We start from the raw sequence: 14,883 nt of genomic DNA, 5'->3' as shown, positions 1-14,883 counted from the left end.
TACCCAAAATGAAGCCAATAGCCCGTGGCAAGGCAACTGATATAACAAAAAAGAAAGCATTGAAAACTTCATTTTGTATTTCTGCTCGACGTGTGTTCCTCTGATTGCCGGAACGTCCTCGACGGGTTTATGACTGCTCTTTGTCCTTCTCTGTGGAGCTACCGTGATCTTTCCCCTTTATTTCGCTTTTTTTGTTTCGCTGCAAAGGATTTAGGAAGCAGTCTGCTTGGAACGAGCAAGATTGAGTTCAGACGTTTTATGTTGCCGGGTCTTGCCTTGAAAAAAAAAAGTTCTGAGGTCTATGGGACCTCACACTTTTCTGTTCTGAGTCAATGACAGAACTTTATATTCGCCGGATGGCACGGGCGGGCAGATGGAAGGACGGATAAACGGACGGACGGACGGACGGACGGACGGACGGACGGACGGACGGACGGACAGACAGACAGACAGACAGACAGACAGACAGACAGACAGACAGACAGACAGACAGACAGACAGACAGACAGACAGACAGACAGTCGAGCAATATAGTCCTCGTAAACTGTCTTACATTATTGCAAAAATGTGTATAAAAAGCGAGGCAAGGAATATAAAAAGAAAGAATGGCGGTTCATCTTACCCCGAGAAAGTTTCGCGAGCACGAAATGCGAAAACGAATAACTTGGCATTCCTGTCATTCCATCCAAAGTTACCACGTTGTTTGCCAATCCTTCACGGATAATTTGTGGGTGCGTGGCTGTCGGCCTTGGGCAGTTTTGTTTTTAAGGAGAAAGCCTCAGGTTAGCCGTTGTGCGAAAAGCTGTTGTTGTCGTAATAGTTGGTATCATGTACAGAAAATGACGCGGGTCTAAAGAGTAAATGAAAGGACACATTTGAGCTCCTATTGGATTCGAACCCGGGTCTCCGCATCGGGAGCCCAGGGCGTTATCGCCGCGCTACCTGGGATTTCTTTCTTTATTAGCACTACCTCGTCGCATTGCAAGTGGAGGAACAATAGTTATTCCAGTGCGTGTCCCGTGAGAAGTGGACGTGATGGCAGGCCAGCAGACCCGTACACAGACGTAGTGCTAAAGAAGCCTTCGATATCTATCGCCAAATTTTCGCGTTCAAAGAGCGTAAGCAGACGTAAATGGACTCTGCAATACTTTGGATAAACGCTGTCACTCTTTCTTTTGCGTCTGGAAGCACTGCGAAAGCTATGGTTACCGCCAGTATGGAGCGGCACTGCTTGGTTTGCTCGTCGAAGCAGATACGCCTTCCGTTTCTGATTTGCTTTTGTGGCTTTATTTTTGAACTGGTTATCCAATGCGTTCATTGCTGCAACTGAATGAAAGCAAGCAAGGGGTTGTTGCACCAGACCGAGTTGATGTTCCGGACCCTAGCTGGTTAGCGCAGACTCCCACTGCTCAAGAGAGTGTTGTGGGGACATGAACGTACAAAATGGTAGTTTGTGAGAGGGGCGTCACACTGTGGGCAGTGTTGGAGAAAAGGAGAGGATAGTATGATTGTAGAAAGTTTCTGTTCTTAGACGCCAATAGATGCGAGCTTGGTGGTTGCAGAGAGTGTGGTGTGGGGGAGAATAGGCTGTGGCCCTGACTGTTACAAATCGTGAGATCATCCACGTAAAGAGCGTTCTCGAGACGGGGCATAGCTTGTAGCTGAGTCGGAGGTGGAGGGGGCAATATTAAACATCAATGGCGAGACAACGAAGCCTTGGAGAGCGCCCTTGGCGTACGTGTGGAAGGTTGGGGATCGAAGGGGCCCAAGTAGCATTCTTGAGCTCTGGGTTCCCAGAAAAGCTTTTACGAACCGATATTTTAAAACGATAGAATGTCGCTGTCAGTTAACGTTAAAACCGGCTAGTGAATCGATGACCACATCACCGACTCCAACGCCTTTCCACTTTAAACCGACACAACCTAGCCATCCTTTCAAACCCCGGATTGGCAACTGTCCGCAAGCTAAATCGTAAATTCGATAGCCCATTTGCACTGACGTTTATTTTATTTCTCGCCAGCTTAATTTATCGAGGGCACTGGTGACGATACGGAGAAGGCAGAAGCGCATCTGGGAATGGAAATCGCACGCTTGCTCCCATGAGCGGCTTGTTTGATGCTTTTTGCTTACGTAGTATTGCCCTGAAACGGTTTCCCGATACGCATGTGTGCTGTTTATCCAAGCTGGCCTTGAGCAAACAGCATCGTCCAAACCGTTTATCAAATAAACCCCCACGGATAAGAATTCGAGACGGCAGGGATTAAAAAAAGTCAGTAAGTATATTATGGCGGTGCAATAAACTTCCCGCCATTTTCGGTGCGCTATGTCACTTCCATCTCGAAAAGCAAAAAAAATAAAAAAATAAAACGACACTCCTTTCTCCTGTGTTTGGGGAAATTGGACGCTTGCAGGGAAAATGAGATGCACGTCTCGGAACGAAGGCAGGAGACTGAACGCAGCAACACCTCGCAGAAACGAAAAAAGGCCTGCTTTTAGTTTCACTTATAGCTAATGTTAACGGCAGAGTACTGAGGAAAAAAAACGACAGAAACACATCACCGTGTGTAGATGTAAATTAGCGGGTATACAGGCATTCGCATAGGGATAAGACGGTCAATGCTAAGTGTGCGGGCTTTTTTGTCTAGGCGGTGTTAGCCGAGCCCTTCAATACCCTCGCCCACTCGGCGAGTGCGTCAAAGTCACAGATCACCGCTGCCTCGGCCTTGGTCGGGATCAGCCGCGAAACGCTCGTCGTGCGGCCTGTTTGTTTGGACCGGAGCTGATCCGTGCACTCGCCGAGAGGCCGCGCGAGATGAGACGGATGGTGGCGGTGACGATGCCGCTTGTTGCCTCGGCGAGAAACGAGAGAAATAATCGAATCAACGCCCTTCGCTGCCGCGGGTCACGGGAAACGCGCAATCGACCGGCGGCTTGAAGAGCCCTGATCCTTTGCATCTGCTGTGGAAGCACCCGGAAACGATGATGACCGCTCGAAACAGCGCGCGAGCGATGCTGGTCTCCGGTTTGGTAAGCAGGGTCACTACAACCGCTGGGTGCATGTTAACAAGTCTCTACTGCAAGTAACTGCAAGTAACTGCAAGTAGCTACAAGTAACTGTTGTGATCATCTACTGCAGTTCCTTCACTATACCGGATTCAACGCTATCTGCGGGTTTCTAGCGAGGCAGAAGAGTTTCGTCGCGCACTCCACGGACTTGCCAAGTGGCGTGAACATTGCGGCCCGATGAAGAAGTGCGCTTAGGCTGGGCCTGTAAGGAAGGCGGAGCACTGACAAACGGAGGACCACCGGGGTCACAGAGTGGCTACTGAGAGACAGGACTAGAAGAAGGGAAGACTGGTAACTAAAGATGTGGGGGTGAAATCAGAGAATTCCGAGTAAAAGGATAGACTAGGGGCCGTGTTCTGAGCCTCTCCTCCACTCCATTTGCTCCCACCACTCGGCTGAAGGGGAGGATTCCCCAATGCTTATGCATGGGGAAATCGACTTCAAGGACCTCCTCCACTGGAGGTTCGAGTGGAGTAAGGACTCAGAATACCAGGGTAGGCCATCGCAAAACAGGTTCGGCTGAAGTAACGCGAGACAGGCCTTCCTCCTGCAGTGCGCTCAAACGAGATGATGACGATGATGGTGGGGATGATTATGTTGAGATTATGCTGATTATGGTGGAGGTGGTGACGACGACACGTTAATGCATCTACGCACTTGTTTGACAAGCAAGTCCATCTGCATCAAGCCCTCATCTAAGCAGAAAACACCAAACTCTCAAATCTATAAAATAGCGGATTCGGTACAGGCTGGATGTTCTCTTTCAGTTAAACTCGACCGGCCCATACCACCACCACTGCGTCCCGTCGAAACGGGCGCTAATGGTTTGCGCAGCGACCCCAGGCGAGGGAGCGCGTCCTTCCTGGAAGCTGGTTGCGCAACGGCGCGCTGGCCGGGCCCGTGCGTCATCTCGGCTTGTGCCAGTCTGTCTGTGCGTGCCGCAGTCTAAGTATAGCGGGTGGCCGGGATTCGCGCTGCAGTCCCAGCGGCTGCGGCGGCGACGGGTGTCTCTCGGAAGGCCACACACGAATGCGAGGAGGCCCCGACCGATCTCGATATAACCTGCCGCATCGCGCGCCGACGACATCTGCCAGCGTGGAAGGGTTCGTCCGAGGGCTAGGCCTCGCAACAATGAGCGCCTGCAAAGGCAAGATTAACGTTCCAGAATGCGCCGCAAAGCACGACCTCCACGGCTCCGCTAGTCCCTAGCTTGGACAGCGAGCCGGGCCTCTTGCCAGGCTGACCCCCTCCCCCTCTCTTTCCATCCTTCGTGCAAGAGCCATTTCCTCGCTCTTTCTCTCTACCACCTCTTGTAGTAATTTGGGTGGCTGCCACGCGCTATTCAGACGAGAGATACCATTATCAAGAGCAAGGGTATGGATTCTCCAAAAAATTGGTTCCGGTGCAAGCAACGACCTTCAGAACAGATGGAAATGGATGCTTTTAGTTATGGAAGCGAAACCGCAATTTTTAAATAATGATGATAGCTGTTGGAGAGAGACAGTGAAGCCGCCTGCCTTTCTCTACACCTGCATTATGCCTATGAAATGCACGCAGGCGTGCGGGGATCATCGGTCCCATATCCCCATTTATTTCGCGCAAAAAATTCCCGCGGCAGCATTCGAAACCCTCGAAAAAGATATAACGGCATTCACATCACATTTTAACAAACAACACAGCATAAATATTCGCAAGTCAGCAACCCGCTACAAGTGAGAGCAGTGCTGCCGTATCCGTTTCCCCACTGATGGAGGGTGAAGTAAGAGATGCAGAATGATGATGATGATGATGATGCTAATAATAATAATAATAATAATAATAATAATAATAATAATCAATCAATCAATCAATCAATCATATTTATTTACGTGCCCAGGAACAGCCAGAGGCCTGAGTGCTGGCGCACGGGTAGTTACATGAAAACAAAATACAAGAAACATATAGCAAGAAACAAACAAGCGACAAGACACACACAAATTGAAGTAGTGAAAATGACAGAATTAAAGCACAGGCGGAGCCTGGGTACAGGTAAAAAATAAAAAAAGAATAATAGTAATAATAATAATAATAATAATAATAATAGTAATCAATCAATCAATCAATCAATCAATGTTTATTATAGTGCCCAGGAACAGCGGAGGCCTTCGTGCTGGAGCACTCAGAGGGGAAAATGCAGCACTGTAGTACATCAACAATTTGCTAATAAACACTCAGTGAGCAAAAAAAAAAAAAAGAAAAGAAAGACCTACAAAAAACGGCGAAGAAGATTAGAAATAAAATAGTGCAATCCAACCGACTTTACACAATCAAGTCGTGCTGGCGCACAGAAAAGGTATAAGGCAGCAATGAAATGCATCAACAGCTGGTAAAAGAACAGTGAGTGAGCAAAAAATAAGAAGAAACTACAACTTCACAAAAGAATGAAAATACCATAGTGTAATTTTAGGCAACATTACACAATCAATAGAAACTGTAATGTCTGGTCAATTGCAAGAAGACATCTTACAATAAGCGTAACTATACGGAAGGGTGAGTGAAAAGAAGAAAGTTTTTACAAGATTCGGGAAGCGTACATTTTCAGTTTCAAATGGACACATGAAGTGAATATAGCAACTTTTAATGATAAAAGCGGCAGAAAAAGAAAAATTCTACGATAATTACAGTCGCAGTATCAGCACAATACACGAATAACAGGAACAAGAACAAGCTCGGTGAAGTCAATGCACACGTCAGGACGACAAGTGAAGAAAAAGAGCACTGCCAAGATGAACCTAGTGTTTCAGAGCTGAAAACCCGGCCAAAAACTCCCGAAGAGGACGCTGAAAGATATCGAGCTTCTCGGAGTGAACATTATGCAGATGCTGCATCCTTTGAAGAGGAGAACGTGTGCTGAGAGCTCCAGCTGCTTTAAAAGGGTGGGCGAGCCTTGTAGCTTTTTGTGGAACGCGAAAACTGATTGATTCAAGTAGTTCCGGGCATAAAATAATACCATGAAGCAATTTGTACATGAAAAGAAGGTCTGAGTGGGTCCGCCGGGAACTTAGAGAAACCGTTATAGGGATAGGCTCCGAAGGAAAACGATGCCTAAATATTGATGAAAATTTGGTTTGTACACGCTCTATACGTTGACAGTTGGAACTACAGGTTCCATTCCAAACGACAGAAGCATATTCTAGTTGCGGAATACAAAGCGTTCTGAATAGTTTTAGGAATGAAGAAGGAAACCGGAATTCTCGAGAAAACCTGCAAACAGCCCCAAGAGAGCGTAGCGCCCGCCTAGTAAGTTGAGTGACATGAGGTGAGAAAGTTAAGGCACTGTCGAAAAGCACGCCGAGGTCTCTGATCTCTTCAACTCTAGACAAGTAACCCCCGTTAATACTGTAGCAAAATAAAGTGCGGTTCGTTTTCCTGCTATAAGACATGACCTTTGTTTTTGTAGAGTTAAGATTTAATCTATTGTCTGAGCACCACTTGGAAAATGAGGATATATCTTGCTCCAGGGCAATGCAGTCATTAATGGACTCAATCCGTCTGAATATTTTAATGTCGTCAGCGTAAAGAAGGAAAGAAGACATCTTAATTGCGGCTGACACATCATTAACAAAAATGGAGAACAAGAGAGGCCCCAACACGGAGCCTTGAGGCACACCGCTTGTTGATCTGTACAGAGCAGACGTCTGCCCGTTAACGCTAACGAAACTGAACCGGTTCTCTAGATAACTACCCAACAATGCCACGAGTGGTGTATCAATTCCTACCTGTAAAAGCTTTTTAAGTAACAGCGTGTGGCAAACAACGTCAAATAATAATAATAATAATAATAATAATAATAATAATAATAATAATAATAATAATAATAATAATAATAATGATGATGATGATGATGATGATGATGATGATGATGATGATGATACACCCTTCCGAAACAGTACCTAACATTCAGACGCCTCACTCGCATACAGGTGACATCCTCAAGATTTCCGACAGGCAAAGCTTCTCGAATAGAGCGAAAAAAACTTTACCATCCCTTCATAAAGAAAGCTGGGAGAAAGCTTTCTCACATCCAAAACGCATCAAAAGTGCGTCCAACCTTCACGGAAAGTGCGTCCAGTAAATCGTGAAACCTTCAAAGACCAAAATCGCATACGAAGAACGAACCCATGCGACGAGTTATCGCGCACTAAACAATCGCACTCTATACGAACGATCTAAACGCATACCGATACGTGGCTTATGAGATAACGGTGCGCTATTGTACTCCGTCTTCGCGATCGATGCGTGTATTGTCTTATCTAGAACCGTTCCTAAATTGGGCGATTTTCAAGTAACCGTTTTGACGCAACGGAAGCCCGGTTTAATCACGCACGCGCCATGTGTGCAGAGATCTTATCGGAGCTTTCCGGTCGGCCAACCGGTCTATGGGGAAATGCATTAGTTTTTTTTTATTCTTTTTTTTACAGGGCGCCATCGGTTCCACTAAGAAAGCTCTCGCTTTAAAATTTACTGCTGATTGCCACTGTGAACAAATCCCTCCGCGTAATCACAGACTGTCGATAGAAATGCAGAAGCTACGGCAAGTTGCAACGGCCGCATATAAATATTCACCGCCCTCCGAATATTGAAGGCGCACCACCGCCTCATCGAATCCCTAGTAAGGTGGAATAGCGTTGTCTTGGTCGAAAAGCTGAGCCATGTTTCTTCTCCCAAAGAGAAGCCCGCTCTTCACGCCTCTGAGAAATGGGTGGCACCTGATGTTTAACCCTAATTTTCTTCGCGCTATTTGCGAAATAAAACAATTTCTAGCACAATCTGATGAGGATTCGTTCTAGTTGCGCAGCATTCCTCGTTCGGTTCATTTGCACCCCTAAGCTGGACCAAATAGATCCCTTCTTGTTCTCTTTAACATGTACATGTGCGTCGGACTGCTTTCTTTCTGCGCCCATCGCCACTTCCCCTATCGGCGCGGCACCCCTTCCTTCTCTAGCCCTGTTGCTGATCGCGGAGGACGTGCACGCTCGTACACGAAAACGTCCGCGCGGCGAGACACGCGGTAGACAAACTGAACGCCTGTGTGCGCATCAACTTCTTCAACATCATCGCAGTAGTCTTTATCACGTCATCATCCGGCGTAGCAAGTTTGGCATTTTAGCTCGGCTAACATCGCCAGACTTCATTAAAGATCATCCTCTCTCTCTCTCTCTCTCTCTCTCTCTCTCTCTGCCGTCCACCCCCACTGCACAGGCGAGCTGCGTGCTGACGTCACACGCCATCTTTCTTCTCCGCTCTACTGCCGTTCATTCTGCCCTGCTCGGCGCTTTCTGTTGTATGCTATATTACCATCTTGAGCGTTCATTCGCTCTTTCGGAGGCTTCAGGGCTTCAGATACACGGACAAGTTTCTTGTGGTCGACCATCCCTACCGCTTACGCATTAAAAGTATTGCACGAAACCTCGGCCTGATGTAGTATCATGCAAGTAATCTAAGAATCGCTCTTACCAATTTTGCCTTTTGACGGAAGAGATAATGGAAAAGCGTTATTCAGTAAGCACCTGTAAATATTTTATTGCTCTTTGTTTTTGTAAACAAAAAGCTGTCAAGATATTACGTTATAAACAATGCTATTTCACGAAAAGGGGTGATAAATGAATAACTTTTTTTGAATGCCTGTCTATCTACACCGTGTTAACCCCATCTTCCACACGTCTTTAGTATGAGAGTAGGTATCGCTTTCACCTCCCTTTTTACCTCTCACACCCTACTATCCTCCTACTGCAGTGTTGAGAAATTTTTTGGGGGATTCTCAACCAATATCCCCCCTTTCTCGTGGATTAAGAACTCCATCTATTCAGCTTAAGAGGGCGGTACTTGCAGTAACAAGAACTTCCATGGTTCTCCACTATGAATATAGTGTACCAGAATACGAGGACAGTAAAAGACGCCGTGACGTATGCAAGCAAAAAGAAACGTTTTCGAGTCACGCGCACCTGACATTTTATAGTAAAAGTCATGATATTTTTAGCGCGCCTATACGAGAAGAATTGTCGAAGAGTATATCGATAAAAAGGGGAAGGTGCACAAGAACCCAGAATAATCTTGGGGAAATCCGAAAAAAATGTCAGTCTGGTCGGAACAAGGGTGAGATAACACCTACCTCGTAAGTGATCCGAGTTAATCACGGCGAAAGCGTTTAGAACCGTACCGTGCTTGAGGCGGATGCCAGAAGACCTTCCCGACTGAACGTTTTATTTTACCCCTGGTTATAATCACTCGTATCCAGATTAATTTCAGCGCGCACATCGCCCAACTTTGTTTATTCTTTTGCCTATGTTTCACAATTCATCCGTGATGAAAGCAATTACGTTCGACATTTTTATAGGTTAGCCGAAGAGCGCGCTTCTACGCGAAGGGGAACGTTGTGTGGCAACGCCCTTCAACATGCTTGCAAAAGGTGCAAGAAATTAATAGTGAGAAACTGTCCGAATATGCGTTGAAGATTTGAAGTATGCGATGCGTTTTGCTCCGGACACTCGGACTCGAATGTTTGCAATACCGCCAAGGGATGGTGGTGCCGAGGCCTTCACGTATAGCATGCAGCTGACCACAGTTAAGAAAGGGTAGGTCTGTTGAATATACACGAGAAAGAAAAACAATAGTTCCCTCGAAAATGAGCTAAAATTCCTTTAATCCCGTTCAGGGGGAGATGTAAAGGCTGCACATCAAAGTAGGTTTTGAACCAAGCTGGCCTGCGGGCAGACGTGGCCAGTTCGATGCATAAAAAAAAGGCAAAAGTCTGAATATAGATGCGAGAATTCGCTAAATAGCTAAGCTAACTACCAGCCAATAATAGTAAAATACGTGAAAACAACCAGCACAACTGCTGCGAAAAACAAAGTTTAGTTTCACAGGATCGAACGGAGCCATAAACTTGCAGCATCGCTTAAAAAAATACCCCACTCCATGCGCATTGAGAGTGAGATAGAAATAAAAAGAAAGGTAGTTCGGGATGCTCCACAAACTCACCGTAGGCCCCATGATAAATATGCATATAAGATGTGGCTGCGGCGAATATAGTCCGAAAACGGGTATGAACTGAAAACGAAAACGCAGGTAACACTGAATAGCAAATGCATAGGAGCTGCCCTTGACCATTCGCCACGGCGAATAATTTGCAACATCAGTGATTCCTAATTGTCAGTCAAGCTGCGTGTATGCATAATTTAGCATTCCGTCTCCATTAGGAAGTGCAACTGCCGCCACTGCGGTGCACAGAACTTGAGAACGCGTGTGTAGGTACTTACGCGTTTCTATCCCCGCGTGTAGGCGATGCACATTAAAAAAACAAATTGGCGCAAAAAAAAAGGGGGGCCTCCGCTGTTTCTGCAGCCTTGCCCTCAAGGCTGCAGAAACAGCGGAGCCCAGGGTCGACCTAGATTCTTCCGGTTTGGCGAAGTTTTGCTGGGTTTTGCTAGGCTTTGCTAAGCTTTGTTAGGTTTTTCGATGTTCTTGTTAGGCTTGGCTAAGAGTTGCGGGCTGAGACCAATTTAGCCGGATTTTACAAGGCCATTCCGGTCGGTCCCCCACACTGACAGCGGATGTTAGGGGGAACAGGCTAGGTCAACCCCCTTCCCCTCTGTTGCTCAAGCCTTACACCACTAGTGCAAGACGCGCCGATTTCTTTGCGTTTTAGTAGCCCGAGGAAAACTGTCGCCTTAAAAATTGTATAGTATTGGGTGCGCATGCGTATATGCCCCTTGTGCTCACACTCCTGCAGGCACGAAAGTCAACTTCACTGTTATAACACTCTCTCTGCGGTGGTGCACCCTTTACAGGCGCCGCAGTTTTTTTTCTTGGTATTTCTTTGCTAACGCCACCTGACCAAGATCAGGATTACCTGACGCAAAATTATCTGATCGAGGTATATGAGAATGCTACAATGACAATGACGGTTTGCACTGGCGCCACTTGACTGAATCTCAACATCAGACTGAGGCTGATCGATGTTGACGCGAGGTTCAGTCCGCGTATAGGCGTTTCTTAGTCAGTACAGCCAAGCGACACATGGCGCCATCTAGGGGCATGTTTGAAACTATGTCCACGTGCATGTGGCCCACACTTTATTCGCTGAGAGCCGCTTGGTCTCGTAGTGCACAGTTGCGCTCCTGCGGAGTAAACAACATAACCAGGGTTCAAATCCCGTTACCGCTTTTTTTTTTTCAAGGGTTTGTCATATTTGAATATTAGCATTTATTATGACGCATAGAATTCATTTATGACATCTTTATGCATTATAAATGGGATTTCGGGGATTTTCGTTGCCTTTCAGTCAGTTTCAGCTACTGCTTCTTGTACTTTTTGCGGGTTTTCCCCTTTTATGTCGGTTTCGGCTATTTCTGTTGAATATTTTTCTACAACGCGGTTTTCAACTGCAGGTCCGTTTTGGCTGTTTATTTCAGTTCGAGTGGTTTTGTATGCTTTAGGCACGTTTATGCTGTGATATAACCCCCATAAGCAAGCTCGGGTGACGGCTGGCTGTACTGGCTAGGAGACGCATATACGCGTTCAGTTCACCTGAACTCGAGATTAATGGGAGATGGCGGTGAGGTTTGGCGTGGCCACACTGATGCACAAGGACACTTTAATAAGCCTTCTTGGGTTTCTTTTTCATGCAGTTTTTGCCGTCTTCGAGGTATTCCCAACCGCATTAATGTACCTCGTGACTCTAAACAGCATACCCTCAAGTAAAACAAAAAAATATTAGTATGCGTGCCTTTTTCATTGTGCGCTTATCACGTGATCTCTGTTCTCCGTCAGATTTCGAAGCGTTAGCGAAATATTGGACTTTATCATGCGACCTTGACGCCGCCGACACCGTCCAGCGAAACGATGATGTCACAGCAGGAGGAACGCTGTTGAACGTTTATCACAGCACTGCCCCATCCCCTCCTTTCCCAAGTCTCCTCTCTCCGAATCATGCCGGCAAAACAACGGCGCTTCTTCATTGTCTCACTACGTATCAGAAATCTCCCAATATTCATTGTGTTAACAAAGCAACTTTGAGGCCGAGCGAGAAGCGAACTCTGGCTGTGACACCCCTCCCCCCTTTTCTCTGATGAGTGGTGGAGTCCAATTTAAGGTAACAGAGAAAGGGAGAGAGAATTAACTTTATTTATCCCCATCCGATGTGACTTTGGTCAGGCCGCAAGGGTGCCCTCAGTCCAGGATGTAGCCGGCCGTCCGTGCCCTATTCACTAGCCGAAGCTGGTCAGCGCCGCCGCCCACTGTGATGGGATAGGGTTGTGATTGGGAGGGAGGTCCGGGAAGGAGGGAGGGCATGCGGGCAAGAAGTTGCACTGAGGTGAGTATTGGGTGAGGAATATTTTGTGCCAGAGCGTTTTTTGTTTTTTTTTTTTTTGTGGGAAGGTTAAGTTAGTTTGGAGCTGGCGAAGTTTGACTCCTTCCTCTTCAGTGAGTTGCTTATGTGGGGGAGGAAGATCAAAAGCTTCTCCACAAGTACAAAACAAGAAGGCACACAAAATTCGGAAAATTCTCGCTCGGTCTCCAACAACGTTGCCACGTATCATGTCGCCTGAGAACTGCCTTCCACAGGGGCGCAGCCAGAGGGGTTAGAACACCCCCGAAACACCTCCCCCCCCCCCCCCCCCCCCGCCACTTCCTTTCGGCCTTTCTTCCGCCCATGCTTTTTACGCACTTCATAGTAAGTTTATATGCGAAAACAAGAATGAGATAAGACAACAAAGATATTGCTTGTGCGCAAACTGTAATTTAATTTCTGTTACTGGCAGGGTATAACATCCCCCGAGAAATACTTGTGGCTACGCCACTGGCCTTTCTGGTTAATTTTAATTATGATCCTACCATTGTCCCTGAAGAAGAAAGTGTATGACAGCTGCATCTTACCGGTACTCACCTACGGAGCAGAAACTTGGAGGCTCACTAAGAGGGTTCAACTTAAATTGAGGACGACTCAGCGCACAATGGAACGGAAGATGATAGGTGTAACATTAAGGGACAAGAAGAGAGCGGAGTGGGTGAGGGAATGAACGCGTGTTAAGGACATATTAGTAGAAATTAAGAAGAAGAAATGGACGTGGGCAGGGCATGTAATGCGAAGGCAAGATAACCGTTGGTCATTAAAGGTAACAGATTGGATCCCTAAAGAAGGCAAGCGTGGCAGGGGGCGGCAGAAAGTTATGTGGGCAGATGAGATCAAGAAGTTTGCGGGGCTAAACTGGTCGCAGTTAGCACATGACCGGGATAATTGGAGAATAATGGGAGAGGCCTTTGCCCTGCAGTGGGCGTGAATTGGCTGGTAGTGGTGGTGGTGGTGGTGGTGATGGTGATGATGATGATGATGATGATGATGATGATGATCCGGTCAGTATTTCGCTTCGTGCAAATGAGCCCGGAAAATGCCACACCTGCAAATGCAAATGCCACACCCACGCCCTTCGCGCGACAAAATGAGGAATGCAGAATGAGCTCCCGTAGAAAACGCCCTCGGGATCACCTGGATGAGTGCAACGGTACATTCAGTCCTTGACGCGTGACAGAGCGCTATGCGCATGGGCACAGCCGCGCAGCATTCCTTTTGTTGGCTTAGGGCTTTGTGCGTGCGGGAGGGGGGCATCCAAATCTCCACTCCGAATCTCACTTGCCACCTTCTTAAAATAAGACCCACCAGCACTGGCTGTGAGGGGCATCTAGCAGCGTTCTCTTCCGCTCGAAAATAAAGTCGCCCTTCGTTCCGACCTCAGCTGACAGATGGCGCTACTGAACCTATCACCTCCTCCGTGTAGAAGCAGGTGACAAAGTTGCAAATAGCGTCCCTCCGCGCATCCCCAGTGCGCCTTCAAGCGCGACCGTTATTCGATGCGTCGAATTTTTCGAACAATGCAATCAGAGCTGTTGTTGTGGAACCGACTGTCCCGCCCTTGAAAGACGAAACGCTTGAGAGACCGCCGTGTAACTTTGCCTGAACAAAGTGCATCTCTCGCGGCGCCCGGGCTCCGACGGCGCCGCAGCGACTGCCGAGGCCGCCACCAGATGGCGCCACGCTGGCCGCTATATATTGCGGCCGTGGCGGCGGAGTGGGCGCTGTGACCTCCCGCAGCAGGTATCGAGAGACCTGTTGGGAAGGACCTGCAACCCTCAGCACGGACGATGTCCCGGGAGTCCTCTCCGAAGTCGACGGCTATCTAGCGCGCTCTTCTCCGCCTCTTGTGTTAGGTTGTGTGTGTTCATTTCGTAGGATTTGTCGCTCGTTACTCTCGCCTCTGACGCTGTGAGAATCGATACCACGTTGTCATCTGTGGTGCCTGCGGCTGCTGCTCATCCGAGAAGCTCATCGGCGGCTGGCTGTGTTGTGTTCTTCCAAATCTGGAACGGATACGGAACCGGACTTCGCTGTCGTCTGCTTAGAGGGTGAGCTTTCTGCTTGTCCGCTGCGATTGCCTGCATTCGGGATGGTGTCTTCTTGCCGCGTTCGATTTCTCAACACGCGTTCACGCTGCAATGGTTAAGATATTATTATTGCGCGCCATACTTTTTCTGTTAGTTTACAATTTACGGTATTTTCAAGTTCATGATTTTAAGGATATGAGCGCGCGATCAACAGTTAGTGACACGGACACAATCTTTTCGTGTTTATTTTCCGCACAATTCAGCGCGTCAGTTGCAGAATACAACAGACACATAGCAAATAATATTATAAATAACATTCCTGATTTGGCTGCTTAAGATTCAGCCGTCGTCTGCAGTACGGCTGCCTACAACATCTTTCCTCCGATGAATCGTGAT

At 47.4% G+C, this 14,883-nt stretch overlaps 1 protein-coding gene across 2 annotated transcripts in view; it reads left to right on the top strand.

Moving 5' to 3' along the window:
* The window catches only part of Serca (ATPase sarcoplasmic/endoplasmic reticulum Ca2+ transporting SERCA), a 160,503-nt gene that overhangs the window by 47,796 nt on the left and 97,824 nt on the right, over window positions 1-14,883 (top strand). Inside the window, exon 1 of one of the 2 annotated variants that reach the window (XM_077678081.1) lies at window positions 14,183-14,508. The exons of the other annotated variant lie outside the window; for it this stretch is intronic. The gene's annotated coding sequence lies outside the window, so the exon portion shown is untranslated. Of the gene's footprint in view, window positions 1-14,182; window positions 14,509-14,883 lie in introns of those variants that run through there. 2 annotated transcript variants of the gene reach the window in all.

This window comes from Haemaphysalis longicornis, unplaced genomic scaffold (assembly GCF_048455015.1).
Source record: "Haemaphysalis longicornis isolate Haplotype H1 unplaced genomic scaffold, Haemaphysalis longicornis Haplotype H1 scaffold_7, whole genome shotgun sequence".
NCBI lineage: Eukaryota > Metazoa > Arthropoda > Arachnida > Ixodida > Ixodidae > Haemaphysalis > Haemaphysalis longicornis.
This window is presented reverse-complemented; position numbering and strand designations above follow the sequence as displayed.